Source organism: Aulonocara stuartgranti (assembly GCF_965226115.1).
Source record: "Aulonocara stuartgranti genome assembly, chromosome: 5".
Lineage (NCBI taxonomy): Eukaryota > Metazoa > Chordata > Actinopteri > Cichliformes > Cichlidae > Aulonocara > Aulonocara stuartgranti.
The window spans coordinates 12539649-12551994 of NC_138943.1; positions in this window are offsets into that span (position 1 = coordinate 12539649).

Genomic DNA, 12346 nt, shown 5'->3' on the forward strand with positions numbered 1-12346 from the left:
GCCTCTAGCTTATCCGGGGGAACACCAAGGTGTTCCCAGGCCAGCCGAGAGCTATAATCTCTGGAACACCTCACCCAGGAGGCATCCTTGTCAGATGCCCGAACCACCTCAGCTGGCTCCTTTCGATATGGAGGAGCAGCGGCTCTACTCTGAGCCCCTCCTGGATGGCTGAACTTCTCACCCTATCTCTAAGGGAGAATCCAGCCACCCTTCAGAGGAAGCTAATTTCCGCCACTTGTATCCGTGATCTCGTTCTTTCAGTCACTACCCACAGCTCGTGGATATAGGTGAGGGTAGGGACGTAGATCGACCGGTAAATTGAGAGCTTCGCTTTTACACTCAGCTCTCTCTTCATCATGACGGACCGTTGCAGGGTGCGCATCACTGCGGCCGCAGCACCAATCCGTCTGTCGATCTCCAGTTCCCTTCTCCTATTACCTATCGCGAACAAGACCTTGAGATACTTAAACTCCTCCACTTGGGGCAGGAACTCGTACCCGACCCGGTGTGTGATATAACAATATAAAATATGACGCAAAAAATTATTAAATATGAAACTGCATAGACATGTCTTCCAGAATGTGACATAGGCTGTTCTATGATATTAACAGAACACTGTAGCAATTGTTCTTTTAACAAAAGCCTTGTTTTAAGATTGATAACACTATCTATAAATGCTCATTCCAACAACAAAGAAATATTATGCATTAACCTGAGTTGGTGATAAAATAATTATTGTGGGTGATTTTAACATCCATGTAGATGCTAAAAATGACAGCCTCAACATGGCATTTAATCTGTTATTAGACTCAACTGGCTTCGCAGAAAATGTAAAAGAACCCACCCACCACTTTAATCACACTCTACGTAGATCTTGTTTTAACATATGGCATAGAAACATAAAACTTTCCTTTTTGCTAAAGCATATAGTTAGGGCTGGACCAGGTGACCCTGAATCCTCCCTTAGCTATGCTGCAATAGGTGTAGGCTGCCGGGGATTCCCATGAAGCATTGAGTTTTTCCTTTCCAGTCACCTTTCTCACTCACTATGTATTAATAGACCTCTCTGCATTGAATCATATCTGTTATTAACATCTGTCTCTCTTCCACAGCATGTCTTTATCCTGTCTTCCTTCTCTCACCCCAACCGGTCGCAGCAGATGGCCGCCCCTCCCTGAGCCTGGTTCTGCCGGAGGTTTCTTCCTGTTAAAATGGAGTTTTTCCTTCCCACTGTCGCCAAAGTGCTTGCTCATAGGGGGTCATATGATTGTTGGGTTTTTCTCTGTATCTATGAAGCGCCTTGAGGCAACTTTTGTTGTGATTTGGCGCTATATAAATAAAATTGAATTGAATTGAATTGAGCAGGCAAACGTCTCATGCGGAGCAGGGCAAACCCAGTGTTTTAATCTCTACTAACCTCAAGAGACTATTCCATGTCCCTAAACTGTTATATAAAAAACATCTTTTAACACTGAGACAACAGTATAGAGACTACTGCTGTTGCAGTGTGGAATATTAAAGAAAGCCATCGCTTTCACTGGTGGGTGAGGCAAACTGCAAACACTTAATCATGGAGTCCCAAAGAGGGTTAAAAAGATTCTCAGGCAAGTAGAGGAGGACAAAGAAAATTTCTTAGCAAATACTTCTGGAGAGAGAAAAATGACCTTAGTTTAAATTAAAATGCAACGTTAAATTGCTTCATATGCCTTCCCTAAACAACATAAGTTACTTTAAAGGGAAAAAAGTTGCCATAATGCGATTATGCCCGTACAACATCAGCAACACAAGTAAACATAGGAATAACTCCTCATCCTGAATTAATTATATTACTGAAAGTGGTAAAGGTGAGGGGCACAAACTTTGCTGTCTTCTGCCTTTTTACTAAGCTAATTATGTCCATGTAGCACAAATACACAGTAAGCAAAGTTACACATACTCATACGCACTTGTGCACAGAAGCCTAACATCTTTTCCACCCGGCATGCCATTCCAGAGTTAGAGAAACAAATCTTGTGGAGATGTTTTTCTTTACTTGTGTTTTTACAGATGTTACTCACACAACACACATCGTCATCTGTGTGTCTGTGTGTGCAAACAGCACTTCTTGCTGGCAGTGTTTCTCAGGGTCAGAGCAGCAGTATACTGTGACCTCTAACCTCTCTGTCTCTCTGTAAATCATAACAGCTCTCAGCCACCATATAATGAGAACTACATGCACACACATTTACAGCTGACCCCATTCATTATATGTGATTCCCACAAGCTGTACAATTACACACAGAGAAGCACGCACTCACATAAATTGCACTGTCCACCTTAGAAATCTAAGTTTTGTGAATTTTCACTTTTTTCGTTGTTTATTTACTTTTTTCCAAGTTTCAATTTAAACAAATATCTGATTTTTTCTATCTGACTGCAGAGTAGTGTATGATAACATAGTGAGGGAAAAAAGATGAGTGAAGAAGAAACACTCCATGTGTAATATTAAAAGTAGAGTGGGTGTCTATCTCCCGAATCCAATCTGGTTGGTAAGAGAAGCATAATGTAAACAGAATAAGTTCTAGCACAGAACCCTGTGGAACTCCATAATTAACATGAGAATATGAGGAATACGCCACATTTACACAGTATGAATAAATTGTTGTCATGTAGATAGATATGATTTAAACCACTGCAGCATAGTACCTTCAGTGCCTATTCCATGCTCTAATGTCTGTAATATATTGGAAGCAATTATTGAAAAACATCCAAAGACTATAAACTGAACTTTGGTTTCTCCTTGCGTTTTTTTCTTCCAAGCAATGTTTCTGTCTTTGTTTTGTCTCCCAGCTGAATACGTCAAAACTCTCAGTGTTCCACTGTCTTCTTCTTCCAAAAACAAGCTTACCATTCACTGTGCTAATTAGAGTGTTCAGTCTCAGTGTCTCTACCCCATACCTCTACACTGCTGAATGGGAGATATTTGTTTTAAAGAATGGATGAGCAAAAGTGAAGGACGTGTGTGTGTGTGTGTGTGTGTGTGTGTGTGTGTGTGTGTGTGTGTGTGTGTGTGTGTGTGTGTGTGTGGAGGGGGTGGGGGATTCTAGTATGTGTAATTATAAAGTATTCTGATTCTGATCTCTCATATTTTTGTTATTCAACTGCTCTTCAAAGTACTGCTTCCACCTTCTCAACATGTTGTTTTCACTTGTGTTTATATTTTTCTCTATTAATAGTTCGCTTTCTCCACAATCACCATAACCTGCTGCACATCCTTTCAAGCTTGACCTCTCTGTCTAGCCAATTAAAGCAAGTCTTTTTGTCAGTCCTTAGTGCCTCAAATTCAACTCGTCATAACCGTTTTCTTTCCTCTTCCTTTGTAGTACACCTAACTTTCCAGTAGTCCTATCTACTATCTTTATCTCCCGTGCTATTGCATTTTTTCTTTGTCACCATCTTTAAATACTTTTCTGTACTTGCTCATTCCACCACCAAGTGACCTACCCTTCATTCCTCTTTCCAAAGGATTAACCAAATACCTCCTTGATAGTTTCCTTCACTTCTTTAGTTGTACTTTCTCAGTCATCTAACTTCCCTACCTCCCCTGCCCTAGCCTTCTAATGTCTGTAACTTCCACCATTCTCTACTTCATCCAACTTACTCCATAATTCATCTTTCTCTTCTGACATCCAACATCTGGTGTATAAGCAGTGACAACATTAAACATCACCCCATTCAATTTCCAGCTCCAAACTTCAAATCCACCTTTGATGCTGCCATACTTGCTTCTCTTCCACCTGGTCTTCCACTTTCCTTCTCTCAATCATTTCAGTCAGCTTTCTTAATTTACCAGTCATAGTTCCTACACTATAAGTCCACGAATTCCCCCTCTCCTCTTTGTCTTTGACTAACAGTAGCACAGTTTCCACTACCACCCTGAGGGACAATGTTGATGTTAACCTGAGCCCTGACCCAGTTATTAGAGAAATCTTACTGGTTATCTGCATGTTTGATTTGGAAAATTTTCAATGCAATATGCCCTCCCTGATGCAACCCTTCCCCATTTATCAGGCTTTGGAACTGGCACTAGGCACACTACAAGGAGTTCACTGGATTGTGGACTTTCAATGCTGGTTTTAATCAAACTCCAAAACTAACCCATAATTATAATTCAACAGAAAAAAAGAACTCGGAATGTTAGCATAATTAGAAACAAACAATAAGAAAACTTAGTCTAACAATAGTAATTCAAACTAGACCACTATAAAAACTGTGAAAAGCAAACTAACCAGAAAACCAACAAAATTTATAAGACATAGCCCAGCTGTCATGGGACAAGACACAGCCTACACCCTGGATATGTCACCAGTCTTTCACAGAACTAACATGCATAACCATTCAGACTCATATTCACACCAGTTAACCTAACCTAAATGTCTTTCAACTGTAGGAGGAAGCTGGAGCATCCAGAACATAGCAGAGAAACACTGGCCATTAAATATAGATAAAGTAATTCCACAGATCAAAACAGAGAAACAAGCTTAGGCCAAAAACTGTATTGGAGACGAGAGAGAGACAAATCTCTTGAAAACTTGCGTGGTTAAATTCACATTACGGTATGTCCTCTTCTGCCTGGATTCAAAGTCCCAGAAAAGATTTCTGCAAGTCAATATTTGTGTGGATGCCACAGTAGCTGCAAACTGGGTTTATAATATTTGCTTTAATTTTCCCGTTTCTTGATTATGTTTTCCACTTTAACATTGATTGCAGCTTTTTGCAACTCTCGCTGCAACCTCAGATGTGTGAGCTTGTGCACCGCAGTGCACATAATGTCATTCTGTATATGATGTGGGAAACACATACTCACATAAACTCACACAAAACCTTTTACAAATGTTTAAGCAAACACACGCACACATACACATGCACAAGGCTGTCTGAAAGCTGATGAGGAGGTGACTTTAGTTTGACTGTTCTGTCTGGATCTGGAAGGACATACTGTCATACCCAATGATACACATGTGTATACACACACTGTCTCTTAGTGTGCCTTGGCAAACTGAAAAGTGTCAACCCTGAATGCCAGTAACAAAGACGCATGTTGTTCATTTCATTTTAAAATGTACTATACTTAATACATTAATGTTAGATGACCAAAAAGAAAAACTCTGAGTCAATATTAATTTTAGATAAGGGATGACTTATTTGTTGCAAGGCAAATTACATCCATTATAATTAATGTAATCTCTGAATACTTTGGGACTGATATATTTCTTATAAACTCATTAAATTCATTACATTCATTGTGTGGTGCAGCATGGAAAGTATTGAAAATACTGAATAGAATGTGATAAGGCACTGCCATGTCACTTTTTTGGATAGTGATTGTTAGATAAAAGCATTGGGAATAGAAATTATTTAAATTATTTAACTAAATAAGAAGAAATGAAGAACAGCTCATGGTATGTATTGAGCTGTCATCACACTATGTCCAAAGTGCCACAAATGGAGAAAAATAACAATAACAGAAAAGGTTTAACATTCTTTTATTCATTCTCAATATAATACTGAGTTTTAAAAACACATACTGTGCTTTCACCAGTCTGTCCAACCATTCATTCAATCATTCTATGTGTTAATGTAATGTTTTATACCTTGTCTCTCACTTAGTGCAGTGGGTCATTTCATATTGTTAATGTCGTATTGTTTGTTTGGTTATTTTATTTATTTATTTATTTATTTTTAAAGATTGGTTTTAAAAAAACAAAAAGTGGTTTGACTGAATCTTTCAGGTCTTCTATGGTGTTCAATTTGTGATAACTTTTGGAGTCTGGCTTATTCAAAGACTTTAAAAGACTCTTCTTTAACTTATAGTTTAAGCAAGCTTGAATTTCTTTCTGTTCGGTCTCACTTTTATCACCTTTTCTCTCTCTTTTCATCATTCACTCAATCTCATGACTTTTTATGGATGTATCCTTCTCTGCATCCCCATCATAAACAAACTTTGTGTTTGTTCTTCTCCCTCTACTCCCCTAATCCCTGTATCATCCATTCTCCTCTTCCTGTCTGACCTCTTGTCAGTCAGCTATTTCCTCAGCCAGCTGGCTTGTCAGCACTAATGAAAATCTTTTACACTTTAATAACCAGGAATAATGAGGCACCCTACCACTCACAATGTGTGTGCATGTGTTTGTGTGCGTTCCTGTAAAATTCAACTATGTTGATATTTGCATTATCTGTATGTTTATGTTTATGTTGACAAGGTGATTATATATGTTCTTTTGAGGGGCAACGTCCCAGGTTGCATGATGTTTTCTCTGGAAAACATTTCAAAGCATGCTTATAATTTAGGTTTTAAGTTTGTATTCCTGTCTGTCTAGGACCCAAGGATCTGTTATTTTTGAGAGTAACCTGTGAGTAACCTGTGAGTAACCTATGATCTTATAATAATGCACATGGTTTTATAAAGGGTTAAAAGGGGAATCTCCACAAAGAACTTTTAAATGCAGGATATTGGAGTAAAGCAATTTAGAAAAAGAATAGTAAATTCTATCTTTTCATTATCAGCACCATCTCTAAAACACAGTGCAGACTCTGTCATGGTTGGGGGGTAGTTTTACCAGTGTTCGGGATCATGTCTAAATTGATGAACTAATTAATGAAAACAGAAAAGTACAGTCAGATTATACAAACTTCCGGTGTATATCTGGATAGAAAAACATAAAATGGAACACTATTAGTCATGGTCTCAACATCATTGATTACTTAAATAAATTGAAAGAAGAAAGCTTCCCTAAGAGAGTTCAGGCTGTTGAAGAATAAAGGCAGTCATACTAAATACAGATATTCAAGGTTATTACAATTCCAATTTTTGGAATTTACCTATTTCCATGTTTTCCTAGCAAAAACTGACCTCAGTCTGTAATCCTGAAATCCTGAGCTGGTATCACTGCCAACAGATGGCAAATGTAACATAGGATATGCACTTTAACTTGTTTAGATTGACTGAAATTGCTCCACATTTGCAAGCTGATTTGCAATCCACGCCCACCCCAGTTCCTTATGAGTGTCACGTTGCATGTGTTATCACTGATAGCTACTTTCTTTGTTTTGCTGTTCTGTCTCTCTCTGGTTTTCCATGTAAGCACACTCCAGGATGAAGAACGGGACAACCTATTGTTGGATCCTGGTTTAAACTCCATATGATTTTTGTGGTGCTATCATAACCATAAATAGAACTCCCATGATTTGTTAAACATTCAGTATTAGGTGGGATTGCAAAGGTATTTTGGGTCATGAGCTCAAGAGAATGAGTCATGCTGAACTGAATCAGCTTCTAGTTTAGATCAGATGGAATAAATGTGAGTTTCACTGTCATTTTTGAAATACTCTAACTTTTAAGCCAAAACTGCACTTTGTCCTTAAGAAAACATATCATTAAATTGCAAGTATTTACCTCTAAACGTGCTAAAATAAGATACTGAGCATACACATTATAGCTGGTAAGCATAATGACAACCACTGTTAAAACACACAGATATACAGACAAGCACCACTGTCCATTATTGCTTTAGGCTTTAAACATGTTGCTGAACAATCCAACAGAAGAGTTTGTCACTGGAATTTATTTATTATTATATTCAAGACTCTAAGGAAATTAACCAACTATAAACTTCAATTTTACAACTTGTTTCTTGACTCATCACAGGGTTTGAGTGACAAAGATATTGAGTCTACAGATACAGGTCATTAATGTTCAGCCATACACACAACACATTTTTCATGAAAAATAGCATTTTGTAAAAGTTTCCACCCTTTGGTTTTTCAGTCAGGGTTGCTTACATACTGTTGTAGCCTTGGGCTGAAAGGGGCTGAGAGATAAAAGCAAGTTGGAAAGGGAAAATTTAAAAAAAGACTCAAGGAGAAAATTAGATGGTGCTCATTGTATTGTTAATGGGCTTGTAAAGTTTCCATTAAACTAGATATTGTAAAGTGTGATTATTCCATGTTTGTTTTTTTTTAATTAGAAATTTCTGGGCCCTCAGACCCTAAATGATAATTAATTACTTTTGCTGAGTTCTCAACAGAAACACAGCTTTATGCCCTGTATCCACCATTGTTAATGGATGTGCACCACCACACATGTACACTGGTCATAGGCCTCACAAATATAATAGACATAAATTTGTCTTTCTACCCTGCAAATACCCACATAAGCTTAGACTTTGTGGGGAAATTTGGCGCAATCGACAAGTGTTTGTAGGAGTAACAAAAACATGAAACCCACAAGGCCATATGAGTGTGTGTGTATTGTACAAATTGTTGAGAAGTGTCCGATCACTGTCAGAGGTCTTTCTCCATCCTGCCTGTTAGGCTTTCAGGCTGGCATGGACATAAAAACACATGCACATTGCCAGCCAAGGTTCTGTCAGACAATGTATGTATTCAATAGTCACAAGGCACCGAGCCAGGTGGGCACCAACCTTTGCATCCTCCAGACTGCCTGGATGATGTCTACACTGCAAGAATCAGGTACAGGAGGGAAAGAAGGAAAAAGGCACAGATGGAAAGCTTAAACTGCTCGAACAGGTGTTATTGGTGAAAGTTTACGTGCATGCGTGTGTGTATGTGTGTATGGTTATAGACAAACAATTACTACAGTCTACAGAGATATAAGTAACAACATATCTACATGTACAGGGGTTTACATGGAAGAACATGGAATAGAGACAGTAAAAAATCAAATCCCTAAACTATAGCATAAGATGAGAAGTTATTTGCTGGAAGTCTGTCTTTGTGAAAAAGAAAGAATGAAATAAAATGAAGCTGGAGGCAAAAATCTCAAAACAGGCAAAAAGCCACAGAGAAGGAATGTAATGAGGAAACAATGGAAAACCAAGAAAATAAAACAGACAATGTGGCAGGCAATAAAGGGAAGCAGGGTAGTATAGTATAGTATAGTATAGTATAAACAGTATATAATGGGGTGATTGATTACATAACTGAAGACAGTTTATAGTAGCCGAGGAGGCAACCCGAAAACACGGCAAAGTGTGCATTGGACACATCGCTCCAAACATGCAGAAGTTGCAGTAAGTTGCAGTTACAGGAGAGGGAGACATTTTATTTTAAGCCAGCAGGAAAATAATCACAGAAAAGCGTTTAAACAGACATTATGGACACATTTACATGTTGGGTTGGAAGAGGGGTGGATGATGACAGAAGAAGGAAATTAAAGAAACACTGTGTTTATGGCTGAGTCCCTCAATCAATACAATGTGTTTTTTGTATACATATTTTTTTTACATGCATATGAAATATGCCTAGTCAGTCACTGGTCAGTCCATTTTTCTAAAAGTGAAAAGACCAAACTTATTTTGGTATCATTGGGTATGACAGTATGTCCTTCCAGATCCAGACAGAACAGTCAAACTAAAGTCACCTCACCTCCAAGAGCCTGTTTGGCCTTATTGCTACATTATCGGACATCATGCATTATTAATGCATTAACTTTTTTGTCACATGAGAGCAATTGTATAATGGTGTTAGGGGACTATTTATTTAATTAACATATATAATCTCCAGTGGTCACTCCACCAGACACACATTACACAAGCACTAACAACAAGTTTTGTTTTACAAAAATCAGCTCATTATTTCAGCTGGTTGAGCATATGTATTGATGGCTTAAATTTTGTTTTGTTTTTACACACAAAATGTAATCATTTGACCGCACATATCTACTCCGAATGACAGTGTCTCAGTGGCCTCAATGTAGATCCTGGTGGATCAGTGAGTCAATGTCTAGCTCACTCCTGGCATACAGCTTACTAAAAAAAAAATCTCCCTCTCACCCCACCCGGTGGGATTTGGTATGTTTATTTTCCTTAACCTGTAAGTTGCCAGCGACAAAAGCTTCATTTTAAGGCCAGCTTTGCTTCCCAAGTCCTGAATTCTGGGTCCTAATCCTGCTTGTCGCATGGCTTTTCAGTACACAAGTATAACCCATAACATTCGTCCACATGTTCAGGTCCCAGTGCACATGGTGCCAACACCAATGCAAGTGGGCCTGCCAGTGAAGGGCAGATATGATAGGCATCCTTTCAGTCCAGTCTGTTCCAGATTGTCTGTCTATGTCAGTGCAGGTGCTGGTAATCAGCTGCAGAAGCTGAAAATAAGAGTCAACAGCAGAAGCTGTTTGGCCTTGGCAGAGGAGATTAGTGCAACCTACATGCTCAACTTTGCTACTCAACTAACAAATACATTTTCATTACAAATGTGGCACCACTTAAGAAGAAATGAACAGTCTCTCCCACAGAATAAGATTTATTGCCAAGATGCATCTTTACAACAAATAGATAATTGACCAAACATAAATTTCCTTATCTTTCCTAGTTTTTTGTGCTAATTACATTTCCTCTTTTAATCTAAATAGATGGCTGCCTACAAGCTCCCGAAAGCTCTTGAAAGATTCCAGCTCAGCTCCTTTGCTTTACATATTTCGTGCTAGATGCATTTTCTTTTCAGTACACTTTTACAAGAGCCAGCATAATCTGGACCTCCTTGTGTGTTTCATTCTCTAACTCTGTCATTCCTAACACTGTGACACACAGAAGAGGATACATACAATTAACCTCCTACTCATTCATATTTGGTGTAACATAATTCCTTTTGGTACACCTACATCACCCTTTGAGATTATTAAAGGATCACACAATATCACATTTGGGTTCAGTGCCCAGAATAAATATTATTTGCATTTACTTCATGTTTACAAAAAAAGCTGATGGGAGCCAAAAATGTATTTATAGAACAAAAAAAAAAAAACACATGCACATTGCCAGAGAATTTAGTTATTCTCTTGTCTAAATACAGGGTGGGCAATAAGTTTGATGTGTCACATGGCCCTCTTCCTATTGAAAAAACAAAAGTTGTATCCAAGATGTCCGACTTCTAAATGGCCACCATGGTCACCACCCATCTTGAGGAGTTTGCCCCTTCACATATACTAATGTGACTTTAATATCACCAACCATTCCCATTTTTTTACGGTGTATCCATATAAATGGCCCACCCTGTAGAATTAAGCTTCTCGGAAAGAATGTGAAAAAGAGAATGTGTCCTCGTCACACCTAAGCGTAGATAACGCACATGAATGACACAACAGACACACAAATGCCCGAAACCTTACAAAGCCTTGCAATATCCAAGCAAGTTTCAGGGTGTTTCTGTGAAAGCTGTTCTGATCTGTCCTTCTTTTCCAGCACCTCTGGCAGGAACACCTGCCATACTACATTCAGGTCCATCAAAAAGGTACACACATATACACTAGTGGAGATACACACATTTCCCTTCAGACATGGTCACAAGGCTGAGTCAGTCGTTTACCTTGAAGTTTTACAGCACATGCTGTTTCAAAGAGACTGGGGTAGGTGTTCATTAATAGCGAGACTGTGGAGGCATGTTGCAAGAACAAACATGTTTTTAATATATTTTAAGATTTTAATTCTAATTACAGTTGTAAAACATTACAAATTTACTTGCTGTTACTCCCAGGGAAAAGACCATAAGCTTATTGCTATGCAGTGCAGTCTACAGTAACAATCAAGCTTATTCCTGTGCTGCCATGATTAGTGTCTCTGTGCTGTCTTGCAATCTAGCTTTGTCCAGCCTCAGCCACTAGTAGAATTTGGCTCCTGGCTCTGATGGTTCCCATCCTTACTGCTCTTCCTTCTCAGGTTTCTGATGCCTGAGCTATTCGCTGAGCACATGATCGGTTGTGGCCATCTTCCTGATATATATACATCTTATCTTGTTTAAATCTATTAAGCTTCAAACCTAATAAACTTTACCTATCGTTGTTTGACCTGTGACTTAGTGATTCTGTCCATGTAAACAATACTAAAAACTTCATTTTAAAACATCTCAATAATGTTTGGGTACTTAATATCAGCTTCTCAGCTTCAGTTTTATGTGAGATCACACTGTATGCCCAAAATGAAAAACCTAGCACAAACATCATTCTATTATATTGTAAGACAATTAAACTCAGTTTTTGCTCCAGCTAATTACAAAGTATTAACTGCTGACAAATATGAAAAGCTGTCCCTACTGCTGTGTGCTTTTGTGTGAACCTGCAGTTCAGAGAGGAAACATAACAAATTTGAGCAACAACAGGAGGCCTGTCAGTAATTGTGTGTTTATGTTTTATATGAAAGCTCAGTGTGATGCAAATGTGTGGGAATACATGCATTTGTGTAAATAGAACATGCTGTGTCAGACAGAAAATAACTTTTTATTGTGTGTGTGGATGTGTGTGCGTTACAATGGATATGTGAGGTCATGCCCAGCTTGAAGCCAACATGTT